Below are 12,019 nucleotides of genomic sequence, written 5' to 3' on the forward strand. Positions count from 1 at the left end.
GATTTTAATGTCTGCCATGAATACGTGATGATGGGTTGTGTGTATATGAGTGTGGGTGTGTATGAATGTTTGTGGTCATTTTATAAAATGTTTTTCATTAACCTGTTTTGTTGTTTATTTACTGTATGGATGTGGGGCTTCCCCCCTCGTCTATTACTAATTTAGTCGAGGAGTCGGAAGAATTCTCCTCGATCTCCCCCTCTTCTTCCCCTCTCTCTTCCTCCAACCGAGGATCTTCATTCGTCCTCTCTAGCTGTGTGTCCCCGTTAGGGTCGTCTGAGGAGGAGGATAGCGTTCTTTTTCTTGTCAATTTGGTTGGGGAAGTTGGTGTTGAACTGTCCCCCATCGTTTTCATTTTTTTGTGGGTTTTTTTCTTATCGATAGGATTTGTAGGGGAGAGATCCCCACCTCTTGTATCTGTGTCTACTGTGTTGGCCACGGCCCCATCCCTATTGTGGTTACCCACCAAAATAAAACCATCTCTCTCTAGCCATGTGTCATTTTGTGTTTCATTTTGTGCGTTTTGTTTAGTACTTTTTTCTACTGTTTCCTCCCCCCTCAGGACCGAGGCATAGGTACCTTTAGCATTGTGCTCCGGTTTTTTATCGGGGATTTTTCCCTTCCCTTTCAGGGTGGTCCTATTTGGACACTGATTTGACCAGTGTTGGTCTTGTCCACAGTGCCAACATTGCTGTCTTCTCCCCGGAATGGTGATAAGCACTTTATATACTCTGGGATCATCTACATATTTCAGGTGGATGTAATGAGGGACTTCTGTCCCTTTCTTGATTTTCAACCAAGCGGCCCACTTGTCCGAATTGCCTAACTTGACAGGCTCTACTCTCCCGACTTCAGATTTTCATTTATGTAGTATTGGCGACAGAAAATCCCTCTTGTTTGGAGCTTTTTTAATCAGATCAAATTTGTTTTATTTTAGGTGTAGATGAGTTTCCATGGGCTTAAAGTGTGAATTTATTGTCAACTCTGATAGCAATCACAAATGTAGAGTATATTTGCTTTCTAGGACTAAACAAGTCAGAGACAGAGAAGGTGCTTTAGTCCATGCATGAGACCATGAGTATGCCTCTGTTTGACAGCTTATCAAATTGCGCACAAAATAAAAAAAACAGGAAAAATTTAAACTAGAATAAAATTTAAAATACGTTGTTTTTATACCATTCCTCTATTCCAGTAAGAACTTCATGGAACCTGGACTCGGATCTCAAAATGGCTCTAACGGCTCTACATTTATTTTTTTTAACTTGAAAAATGATAAGAGTCAAACAAGAGTTTCCCCCCGTGTGGCTATCATCATCAACTTTCCTTTGCGCTCTTCATGGAACATACGGCCTCAGTAAATACACGCCCCTCTCCACGGTCTCTTGCTAATGTTTTCAATGGCTATTTCCTGTCTCCTCGGCTTTATCTAGTACACCACGTCGCCACTTTCTTGTTTGGTCTTCCACTGCGTCTAATGCCCTGGGGGTTTCACTCTAAGGTCTGTCTAGCGTTTGTGTTGGTATCTGTTCTAAAGCTGTGACCAATCCATCCATTAGTGTGGCCAACGAGCTAGTAATTCTTTTCTCAGCGACATACATCAACTGTTAAATTTTTAGGAAAATCGTTTGAGCCGTTTTTGAGATCCGCGTCAAGGTTACACCTTCCACCCTCCGCCCACACTCCAATTTCCAGGTTCCATGAAGTTGTAACCTGAATAGAGGCATTTAAAAAAACATACTTAAAATCTCATGCGCTAATGTACTCATTATATACAGATTTTTCTTTAGAGATGGTAGACTCAGAGGCTCCCTTAGATCCCGAGATTCTCTCCTTCTCCCTCTTTGTATCTCTCTCTCTCTCTCCTCTCTCTCTCAAATTTACATCAAATCAAGGTGATTCACCATTTGTTTGTAAACGCTTATATAATATTTGCAGTTACCTCTAAAATCAATACTCGTAGTCACAGGACAAAGTTGGATATACTAAATTTTATGATTATACTAATCCGGAGAGCTGTCTCAGTCAATCTTACTTGGTTCGTCTTGTTGTGGTATTTCAGAAGTGAAAAAACTCAATGAAAATGCGTCTGTGGGTCTCGAAATAGTTACGTGAGGAGGTTTTCAATTTATTCATATTATTTAAACTTGTTTTGTTTGTGAAACACATTCACGCTCGTCTTGTCTTCAATCTCTACTCATCTGCAATGGAGTACACCTTTGATCTGTAGTCTTCAATCTCTAGTCTAGTTTTCAATCTCTAGTCTTTTCTTCAATCTCTAGTCTTGTCTTCAATCTCTAGTCTTTTCTTCAATCTCTAGTCTTGTCTTCAATCTCTAGTCTTTTCTTCAATCTCTAGTCTAGTTTTCAATCTCTAGTCTTTTCTTCAATCTCTAGTCTTGTCTTCAATCTCTAGTCTTTTCTTCAATCTCTAGTCTAGTTTTCAATCTCTAGTCTTTTCTTCAATCTCTAGTCTAGTTTTCAATCTCTAGTCTTTTCTTCAATCTCTAGTCTTGTCTTCAATCTCTAGTCTTTTCTTCAATCTCTAGTCTTGTCTTCAATCTCTAGTCTTTTCTTCAATCTCTAGTCTAGTTTTCAATCTCTAGTCTTTTCTTCAATCTCTAGTCTAGTTTTCAATCTCTAGTCTAGTTTTCAATCTCTAGTCTTTTCTTCAATCTCTAGTCTTGTCTTCAATCTCTAGTCTTTTATTCAATATCTAGTCTAGTTTTCAATCTCTAGTCTTGTCTTCAATCTCTAGTCTTGTCTTCAATCTCTAGTCTTGTCTTCAATCTCTAGTCTAGTTTTCAATCTCTAGTCTTGTCTTCAATCTCTAGTCTAGTTTTCAATCTCTAGTCTTTTCTTCAATTTCTAGTCTTGTCTTCAATTTTTAGTATTTTCTTCAATCTCTAGTCTAGTTTTCAATCTCTAGTCTTTTCTTCAATCTCTAGTCTTTTCTTCAATCTCTAGTCTTGTCTTCAATCTCTAGTCTTTTATTCAATATCTAGTCTAGTTTTCAATCTCTAGTCTTGTCTTCAATCTCTAGTCTTGTCTTCAATCTCTAGTCTTGTCTTCAATCTCTAGTCTAGTTTTCAATCTCTAGTCTTGTCTTCAATCTCTAGTCTAGTTTTCAATCTCTAGTCTTTTCTTCAATTTCTAGTCTTGTCTTCAATTTTTAGTATTTTCTTCAATCTCTAGTCTAGTTTTCAATCTCTAGTCTTTTCTTCAATCTCTAGTCTAGTTTTCAATCTCTAGTCTTTTCTTCAATCTCTAGTCTTGTCTTCAATCTCTAGTCTTTTCTTCAATCTCTAGTCTTGTCTTCAATCTCTAGTCTTTTCTTCAATCTCTAGTCTAGTTTTCAATCTCTAGTCTTTTCTTCAATCTCTAGTCTAGTTTTCAATCTCTAGTCTAGTTTTCAATCTCTAGTCTTGTCTTCAATCTCTAGTCTTGTCTTCAATCTCTAGTCTTTTATTCAATATCTAGTCTAGTTTTCAATCTCTAGTCTTGTCTTCAATCTCTAGTCTTGTCTTCAATCTCTAGTCTTGTCTTCAATCTCTAGTCTAGTTTTCAATCTCTAGTCTTGTCTTCAATCTCTAGTCTAGTTTTCAATCTCTAGTCTTTTCTTCAATTTCTAGTTTTGTCTTCAATTTTTAGTATTTTCTTCAATCTCTAGTCTTTTCTTCAATCTCTAGTCTTTTCTTCAATCACTAGTCTTGTCTTCAATCTCTAGTCTTGTCTTCAATTTCTAGTCTTTTCTTCAATCTCTAGTCTAGTTTTCAATCTCTAGTCTTTTCTTCAATATCTAGTCTTTTCTTCAATTTCTAGTCTTGTCTTCAATTTTTAGTATTTTCTTCAATCTCTAGTCTTTTCTTCAATCTCTAGTCTTGTCTTAAATCTCTAGTCTTGTCTTCAATCTCTAGTCTTTTCTTCAATCTCTAGTCTAGTTTTCAATCTCTAGTCTTTTCTTCAATCTCTAGTCTAGTTTTCAATCTCTAGTCTTTTCTTCAATCTCTAGTCTTGTCTTCAATCTCTAGTCTTTTCTTCAATATCTAGTCTAGTTTTCAATCTCTAGTCTTTTCTTCAATTTCTAGTCTTGTCTTCAATTTTTAGTATTTTCTTCAATCTCTAGTCTTTTCTTCAATCTCTAGTCTTTTCTTCAATCACTAGTCTTGTCTTCAATCTCTAGTCTTGTCTTCAATCTCTAGTCTTTTCTTCAATCTCTAGTCTAGTTTTCAATCTCTAGTCTTTTCTTCAATCTCTAGTCTAGTTTTCAATCTCTAGTCTTTTCTTCAATCTCTAGTCTAGTTTTCAATCTCTAGTCTTGTCTTCAATCTCTAGTCTTGTCTTCAATCTCTAGTCTTTTCTTCAATATCTAGTCTAGTTTTCAATCTCTAGTCTTTTCTTCAATCTCTAGTCTTGTCTTCAATCTCTAGTCTTTTCTTCAATCTCTAGTCTTTTCTTCAATCTCTAGTCTTTTCTTCAATCTCTAGTCTTGTCTTCAATCTCTAGTCTTGTCTTCAATCTCTAGTCTTTTCTTCAATCTCTAGTCTTTTCTTCAATCTCTAGTCTTGTCTTCAATCTCTAGTCTTGTCTTCAATCTCTAGTCTTTTCTTCAATCTCTAGTCTAGTTTTCAATCTCTAGTCTTTTCTTCAATCTCTAGTCTAGTTTTCAATCTCTAGTCTTTTCTTCAATCTCTAGTCTTGTCTTCAATCCCTAGTCTTTTCTTCAATATCTAGTCTAGTTTTCAATCTCTAGTCTTTTCTTCAATTTCTAGTCTTGTCTTCAATTTTTAGTATTTTCTTCAATCTCTAGTCTTGTCTTCAATCTCTAGTCTTTTCTTCAATCTCTAGTCTTTTCTTCAATCTCTAGTCTTGTCTTCAATCTCTAGTCTTGTCTTCAATCTCTAGTCTAGTTTTCAATCTCTAGTCTTTTCTTCAATCTCTAGTCTAGTTTTCAATCTCTAGTCTTTTCTTCAATCTCTAGTCTTGTCTTCAATCTCTAGTCTTTTCTTCAATTTCTAGTCTTGTCTTCAATCTCTAGTCTTTTCTTCAATCTCTAGTCTTTTCTTCAATCTCTAGTCTTTTCTTCAATCTCTAGTCTTTTCTTCAATCTCTAGTCTAGTTTTCAATCTCTAGTCTTTTCTTCAATCTCTAGTCTTGTCTTCAATCTCTAGTCTTTTCTTCAATTTCTAGTCTTGTCTTCAATCTTTAGTCTTTTCTTCAATCTCTAGTCTAGTTTTCAATCTCTAGTCTTTTCTTCAATCTCTAGTCTTGTCTTCAATCTCTAGTCTTTTCTTCAATCTCTAGTCTTGTCTTCAATCTCTAGTCTTGTCTTCAATCCCTAGTCTTTTCTTCAATCTCTAGTCTTGTCTTCAATCTCTAGTCTTTTCTTCAATGTCTAGTCTTTTCTTCAATCTCTAGTCTTTTCTTCAATCTCTAGTCTTGTCTTCAATCTCTAGTCTTTTCTTCAATCTCTAGTCTTGTCTTCAATCTCTAGTCTTGTCTTCAATCCCTAGTCTTTTCTTCAATCTCTAGTCTTGTCTTCAATCTCTAGTCTTGTCTTCAATCTCTAGTCTTTTCTTCAATCTCTAGTCTTGTCTTCAATCTCTAGTCTTTTCTTCAATCTCTAGTCTTGTCTTCAATCTCTAGTCTTGTCTTCAATCCCTAGTCTTTTCTTCAATCTCTAGTCTTGTCTTCAATCTCTAGTCTTTTCTTCAATGTCTAGTCTTTTCTTCAATCTCTAGTCTTGTCTTTAATCTCTAGTCTTGTCTTCAATCTCTAGTCTTTTCTTCAATCTCTAGTCTTGTCTTTAATCTCTAGTCTTGTCTTCAATCTCTAGTCTTTTCTTCAATCTCTAGTCTTGTCTTCAATCTCTAGTCTTGTCTTAAATCTCTAGTCTTTTCTTCAATCTCTAGTCTTGTCTTCAATCTCTAGTCTTGTCTTCAATCTCTAGTCTTGTCTTCAATCTCTAGTCTTGTCTTCAATCTCTAGTCTTGTCTTCAATCTCTAGTCTTGTCTTCAATCTCTAGTCTTTTCTTCAATCTCTAGTCTTGTCTTCAATCTCTAGTCTTTTCTTCAATCTCTAGTCTTGTCTTCAATCTCTAGTTTTTTCTTCAATCTCTAGTATTGTCTTCAATCTCTAGTCTTTTCTTCAATCTCTAGTCTTGTCTTCAATCTCTAGTCTTTTCTTCAATCTCTAGTCTTGTCTTCAATCTCTAGTCTTGTCTTCAATCTCTAGTCTTTTCTTCAATCTCTAGTCTTGTCTTCAATCTCTAGTCTTTTCTTCAATCTCTAGTCTTGTCTTCAATCTCTAGTCTTGTCTTCAATCTCTAGTCTTTTCTTCAATCTCTAGTCTTGTCTTCAATCTCTAGTCTTGTCTTCAATCTCTAGTAATGTAAACCATTAGTTCATACAAATTGGGCCTCTGGTGAGTTATACTTAAAGATTTCACAGTGTTGACTTTTTTAAATGTAAAAAACGGCAAACGTTTTTCCGGTTAGCCTTGGGTAAGGAAATACTTTGAGACATATCACAGTTCAGTAGTCGCATTGTGGACATTGACCGCTTCTGTGATATAACCTTCATAATGGTCACTTTGTTTAATAATGGTGGCATTATTGTATAGATCGCTGTTTTTACGTTGTCTTTTGTGCTTTTGTAGAATTTGTTGAATATCACAATTCAAACCTATAATTATTTTTTTTAAGGGAAGGTGGAATGGAGAGAGAGAGAGAGAGAGAAAAAAAAAAGAAGAATTAAAAAAAAATTGTTAGGGGAGTTAATCAATGAAAGTTATTGCAATATGACAATGGTTCATGAGTTTTGTTTCTTAACAAATAAATGAACAATCGCTATCAGACTATACATTGTGCGTGTGGCAGTGGCGTAGCTAGGGTGGGGGGAGGAGGGGGGAGAATTTGAAAATCCCCCCGGGCCCCTACATGAGGGGGGCCCCAAATGAGTGTTTTTTACATTGAAAATTTGGTATTAAGCAAATGCAGGGGCCCCCAAAGAGGTCAAGCCCCCCGGGCCCCTGAAAAATGGAAAAGTCCTAGCTACGCCCCAGGCGTGTGGTTATATGAATAAGTGTTTATATCTTATTTTATAACAAAAAAAAATACAATTAATTAAGTTGTCTTACATTTAAGTACTTAGTATACCATGCAAATTAGTTTGAGTTACTTCTTATGCTGAGTAGGTTTCAATCTAAAATATTTATTGTATACATTTGCGTCTTTTCTGGTACGACAGGGAAAGTTTGGGATGATTTCTATGGGCTGCCTCTCTTGAATCCAAGACAATATTTAATTATTTTTATTTAGATCTAGAGACTGAAGATTCATAGTAATTTGGGGCGTGGATATGAGGAAGTCTAACACGTGGGGGGCCGTTTTTTTCAGGTGCTCAGGGCTGCTACACTTAAGTACTTAGTATACCATGCAAATTAGCTTGATTTACTTCTTATGCTGGGTAGGTTTCAAGCTAAAATATTTATTGTATACATTTGCGGCTTTTCTTGTACGACAGGGAAAGTTTGGGATGATTTCTAGACAAAGACTAAGACTAAGACTGCTTTATTGATCCTTACGGAAATTTGTTGTGATTACAAGGACTCGTTTCTCATATAAAGACAACACAACAGAAAAATACACATAAATACAACAGACAAGATAAAGAGTTCATTCAGCGACTACACACAGGTATCTTGATGCATTTCATGTTCCCTGATCAATGAGTGGCGGTGATAGAGTCTGACCGAGTGAGGTACGAACGAGTTTTTGTACCGCTCCGTTCTTGTTTTGATTGACAGCAGTCGCCCACTTCGCGACGACCTGGCGTAGTTCTGATGGAGCGGGTAGCCGTTGTGTTCTAAAATTTTTTCGATTTGTCTTAGGCACGTTTGTTCAAAAAGTTCCTTTAAATGTGGTAATGTTGTGAGTGTAATTTTTGATGCTTTTTTAATGATGTTTTCTAGACGTTGCAACAGTTTAGATGAGGCGTTGCCTTGCCAACAACTTATTCCGTATGTTAGCAGATTTTGTACTGTCGCGCCGTAAAATGTCTCAAGGAACTTCTTGTTTAATTTAAAACTGTTGAGTTTGTATAGAAAAAAGAATCGCTGGGCTGTTTTCTTTGTCAGAGTTCCCAGGTGGTCTTCCCATGAAAGCTTGTTGTTGATGATAACGCCTAGATATTTATATGCCTTTACTTGTTCTATAGATGTAGTGTTTATTTGCAGTTTACGTAGAGTTTGTTTTTTCTTTCTAAAATCTATTATAAGTTCTTTAGTTTTTGTTACATTCAGTTCTAGAAAGTTGTCGGTGCACCAGTTTGTAAACTCTTCTATCGAGCTTCGATACTGAGTTTCGTCTCCTGAAATAAGACCGACTATGGCAGTATCATCAGCGATCTTAATGAGTTTAACTGATTCATAGATGCTTCTTATGTCATTAGTGTAAAGAGTGTATAGCACAGGAGAAAGTACACAACCTTGTGGAGCACCCGTACATAGTACTCGAGTTGACGAACATACTGGGGCCGTTGGGTTAAAAAGTTTAGAACCCATGCTTGAAAGTAAGGGCTTACATTTAAGTTACTCAGTTTGTTTATCATTAGATGTGGCTGTATGGTATTGAAAGCCGAGGAGAAATCTACGAAGAGGACTCGTGCATACGTTTTGGGTATATCGAGATGCTTATAAAGCTGGTCCAAAAGCAAAAGAATGGCATCCTCAGTTCCTCTAGCTGCTTTGCATGCAAATTGGTGAGAGTCTAGGCTGTTATTGAATTTTGCTACAAGTTGTTTAAGCATATATTTTTCAAAACATTTCTATGGGTTGCCTCACTTGAAACCAAGACAATATTTAATTATTTTTATTTAGATCTAGAGACTGAAGATTCATAGTAATTTAGGGCGTGGAAATGAGGATGTCTAACACGTGGGGGGCCGTTTGTTTCAGATGCTCAGGGCTCAAAGAGCCCAAAAAAGAGGCAACGCCCAAAAAAAAAGGCAAAGAAAAGAGGCAAAAGCCCAAAGATTCCTAGGATGTACTAAGCTAGACAACTTAAGTCAAAAGCTAAAAAGCTGAGGTTTCCTAAAAAAAAAAGAAAAAAAAAAGTTCTAGATATCTGTTCACTTTAAGACATAAAATTTTTTGAAAATGTATATGAACAATAAAAAACAATACATTGGACTTACTATTGTTTTTTTTTCTAAGAATAAAGAATATATATACATATTTAGACAAAATTATCATTATTTACTTACAATTTCGTTGTACAGATTTTTGTTTTTTGTTTTTGACAAAAAAAATTTGTATATGTTTATGCTTACAGAGAGATTTGAACCTCGTACCTTTGGCTCCAAAAGCCACCATTTAACGGACAAAGCCACAAGTCCTATATGAACATTTAAAATTTAAGTCTATATAAATTACTTTTAAATAAATTTTCTTTTTGAATGATAAATCTTAATCTTCTTTTTCGGCTATACTTCATAAACATTTTTTTTTTAAATCTGTAACTTTAAATAACTAAGACGTTATAGATTATTCTAAAAGAATAAGCAAAACAAAAAAAAAAAGGTTTTATGTGTCATATTTTCTTACGGTTGACCTTTAAAATTGTTAGTTTAGTAATACTTATACATATTAAAAATAGATAAACCTTTTTTCCAACAGTTATCTACCTTTGAAGGTTGACCTTTCCGTACATTATTTTCGTAACAGAGTGACATAGAGAACTCTATTGATATTTTCTAAACAAAATTTTTGCATTTTTTATAATAAAAAAATATTTGTTTTAGTTTTAGAATTAAATAGGCATAATAATTAGATAAATATTTTACAATTGTATATTATAAAAAATCTAAAACATCCACTATCTTCTAATTATTTTTGAAACCTACAATTAAAAGTTATTAAAACTTGTACGTTTTTATAAACAACCAAATATACGTTTTATACGTTCTTTATATACTTTGAAGAACCCAATGTCCATTATTTAGCTGAATAATACTACATAAAGAGTAACCAGTCAACCGTTAGGCTCCCGACACTGAAATCTTGGTTTGATATCTCGACAAAGATATTACAATTTCATAATTGTCCTTAGCTATTCTAAGTCCATCCAAACCCAGTTTTGTATCGTAATTTGGGTAAAAAAAAACACTTTTAGACTGGTGCTGGCAACATTGTTCGTTAACGAAGCAGATGATCAGATCATTTTCTACTCTATAGATCGCAAATTCTGAAAGGAAATTCAACTACTTTAATTAATAACCAAACAAAACAAGTCGTGTGTACTTTCGAATGACTGTAGAAGGGCCACTAGTCTTAACTTTTTACAAACATGGAATGTGATTGATTATTTGAATAATAACAAAGACTGAATCTTTATAGGAGTATACTTTAAAAAAACAAGTTGAAGGGCCAATTATACTTGAAATATACAATTTTCAATTCGTTCAAAATACAATATCTCAGATACACTTGTATTTATTACGATCTAACTTCTTGTTCCACAAAGAGATATATAGATATAGTTCGTCCATCGTGGTTCGAGGATGACCACTTTGTCATCCAGGGGGCTGAGGGCTTTGCACTGGGGTTTCATGCCTCCTCTTGTGGCTGGTGAGACCTATGTCAGCCCGGAATGTTCGGCCGCACACTTGGCAGGTTATTCCAGCTGGAGCTAGTGTCGTTTGACTTGCTTTTCTTCTCTGGCGTTTTTCTTCTGCCAGCGTTATTCTTTTTTCCTCAGCAACCTGTGAGCCAGTTTTCACAGCGCGACGCCATGATGCTCTGTCATGTGCCTCTGTCTCCCAGGTGGCTGGGTCTATGCTAAACGCCTTCAGAGAAGCTTTGAGGGTGTCCCTGAAGCGCTATCTTTGACAACCCTGAGAGCGCTTTCCTTCGCTTAGTTGGCCATACAAGAGTCGTTTAGGGATGCGGTGGTCTTCCATTCTGCAGAGATAACGAAGGACAAACATACTTACTCTTTCTCAAACACATAGAAAGAAAATTAAGAAAATAAGTTTACATCACGTGCAGACTTATCACATTCATAACCTCAAAGTACATAAAAAATGGATATAACTCATACCAAAGTTACAACAAATAAACATTGCATTTTATTATTCCATACATAACCCTGACATTAACGGGCGGTATTAATAAACATTGGACAACGTTCAACGTCTGTTTAAACAATGAAGAAAATAAGTTTGAATGTATTGGTGTGTGTGTTTGTATAAGTAATAACTATTAAAAATGTGCATGTGTATGTATTTAATACATCATTTATTTGCTTTAAAATTATAATTACTAAAAAGTACCTATAAATTATTTATTAATTTTTTTTTTCAACAAGAGAGACAATTAGGACTGGAAGATGCAAGCTGACAATTTCTTTTGGTTACATCCCTTTGACCAAATTAATAAATTTTCAAGACAACCCAAACAGGACAGGATTTCATGAAAATGGACCAAATGGACTACTAAATTGTTAAAAAAAATAAAACAAAAACAGAAAATTAAAAAAAAAAACACTATTACAATAAATAATAATAAAAATAAATTTCATCTTAAAAAGGAACACTTTCAAAATATTTTGTGAATGTTTATTTCACCAATTTCTGGACATTTGCTGTCATCATTTTATGGACCTTTGCTGTCACCTTTTTCCTGACCTTTGCTGTCATCATTTTGAACCTCTGCTGTCATCAGTTTCTGGACAACAAAAGGACAATGTAATGGATCTTCGATGCAGCCTACTCAGCGATTATACTGTAAATCCTGGAATATGACTTTGATAAAAATGTTTTTTTTTTTTAATGAAATTTTCCTTGCGTTATTAGTAATTTAGAATGATGCTTTGTATGTTTTCTTTGAAAAAAAAAAAATAAAAAATAAAAAGAAGCCCAATATAGAGGCCAAGAGCCCAAAATAGAGGCAACGCCAAAAAAAGAGGCAAAGAAAAGAGGCAAAAGCCCAAGGATTCCTAGGATGTACTAAGCTAGACAACTGA

The sequence above is a fragment of the Biomphalaria glabrata genome, chromosome 13, assembly GCF_947242115.1.
Source record: "Biomphalaria glabrata chromosome 13, xgBioGlab47.1, whole genome shotgun sequence".
Classification (NCBI taxonomy): Eukaryota; Metazoa; Mollusca; class Gastropoda; family Planorbidae; genus Biomphalaria; species Biomphalaria glabrata.